The following is a 1889-nucleotide window of genomic DNA, read 5'->3' as shown; positions in this document are numbered from 1 at the left end:
AAATATATCACCATTCCTCAACTACATGATATCTATTCACATAACCAAATTTTCTTCTTTTTCCTCAATACCACCCATTGCCCCCCATCCCACCCCACAACCCCGAAAAGGAAAAAAGAGATTGAAGAATGCCAAAAATAGTTCCCTCCAATTCCCATTTGTTTTGGCTGAACTAACTTTCATTATTTTTTTCTAGAATTCCAAAAACAAACATCAAGAAAGGAAAAAATAAAATCAAGAATTGACCATTTTCTTTAAAAATTGAGAGTGGTCATTGTTGATGATGAGATATTGAAAATTCCCACCATCAACAATGCCAAGCAAACTTCAAAGAGCAATTGGTGCAGTCAAGGACCAAACCAGCATTAACCTAGCCAAGGTTTCAAACACCACTTCCTCTTCCCTTGAAGTTGCTGTGCTCAAGGCCACCACCCACGATGACGACCCGGTCGATGAGAAGTTTGTCCGCGAGGTCCTCCTCCTCGTCTCCTCCAACAAGTTCAACGCTGCGGCCTGTGCACGTGCCATTGGCAAGCGCATAGGCCGCACGCGGAACTGGATGGTGGCGCTCAAGTCTTTGATGCTTGTACTCCGGATCTTTCAGGACGGCGACCCTACTTCCCTCGGGAGGTCTTCCACGCCATGAAACGTGGCGGCGGAAGATCCTCAACCTCTCCTCCTTCCGAGACGAGTCGAGCTCGAGCAGCCCGTGGGACTTCACGTCCTTCGTCCGGACCTTCGCCTCTACCTAGACGAGCGCCTCGAGTGCTTCCTCACCGGCAAGCTCCAACGGAGAAGGCACGTTAACGGGCTGGTCAAGGAGAGCCCGACCTACCAACGTGTCACGACCCGCGGCAGGCGGTCTAGCGAGCCGGTTTTAGATATGAAACCGCAATGCTCCTCGACCGGATCACGTATTGGCAACGACTGCTTGACCGGGCAATCGCCACCCGGCCAACGGGAGAGCCCGGATCAACCGATTAGTCCAAACGTGCTTATACGACGTCGTTCAAGAGAGCTTCGATCTATACAAAGACATCTCAGATGGCCTCTCTCTCATTCTTGATAACTTCTCTCATCTACAAATTCCAAAATTGTGTCAGTACCTTCCACGCTTGCGCCAAAGCTGCAAAGCAATTCAAAGAGCTAAACAATTTCTACACTTTATGCAAAAGCATAGGTGTTGGGCGTAGCTCTGAGTATCCAAGCATTCAATCAATATCGGAACACCTAATTGAGGCTTTGCAAGAATTCTTGAATGAACAATCCACTTCTCTATCATCCAATGCAAAGGCCATTCAAGACAAAGAACAGAGAGGTAATCAGGGGGAGAGATCGTTGTCCGAGGTGGATCACCGTGCACCTCGCTACAAGACCTAATCAATGCCACAGCGACGAAGACGTCCGCGTGCCCAGCTATCTCCATCGATCTCGAGGCCTACGAGGAGCCCCCACAGCGAGACGAGGCGTTCATGATTGCGAGACGTCCTCGATCAGGTCCCTCCCCGTCTCCTACTCCATGGTCGACCTCATCTCGCAGTGGGACGGTCGGACCTCGATGACCGAGAACAACAACGACACCACAGATTCCCACAATCGTCGCCCTCCGAATTGGGAGCTCGTGTTGACCGAGACACTAGCTCGCCATCACCACATCCTCACCCTCAATACTGCCAATGTCTGACAAAATGCCAAACATGCTGCGAGAGGAGGCGGCCCTCTGCAGCCCCTGGCAACTTGTCAGACATTGGGAGCTTATTTATTTCGAGCCGGACCTACCGCCGAGGCCATCTCAACCTACAACAAGTACAGAGCCACCCAATGCCACAAACAACTACTACAATCCATTCTTAGATGATCCAATTGAAGCACCCATCCTTCAACATACG

The 1889-nt window shown here is 50.2% G+C and overlaps 1 pseudogene; it reads left to right on the top strand.

Annotated features, from left to right (window-relative positions):
• Positions 1 to 313: 313 nt before the first annotated feature.
• LOC121791594 lies at positions 314 to 1684 on the top strand (annotated as a pseudogene).
• Positions 1685 to 1889: the final 205 nt, after the last annotated feature.

Source organism: Salvia splendens, unplaced genomic scaffold (assembly GCF_004379255.2).
Source record: "Salvia splendens isolate huo1 unplaced genomic scaffold, SspV2 ctg847, whole genome shotgun sequence".
In the NCBI taxonomy this organism is placed as follows: Eukaryota; Viridiplantae; Streptophyta; class Magnoliopsida; order Lamiales; family Lamiaceae; genus Salvia; species Salvia splendens.
This window is presented reverse-complemented; position numbering and strand designations above follow the sequence as displayed.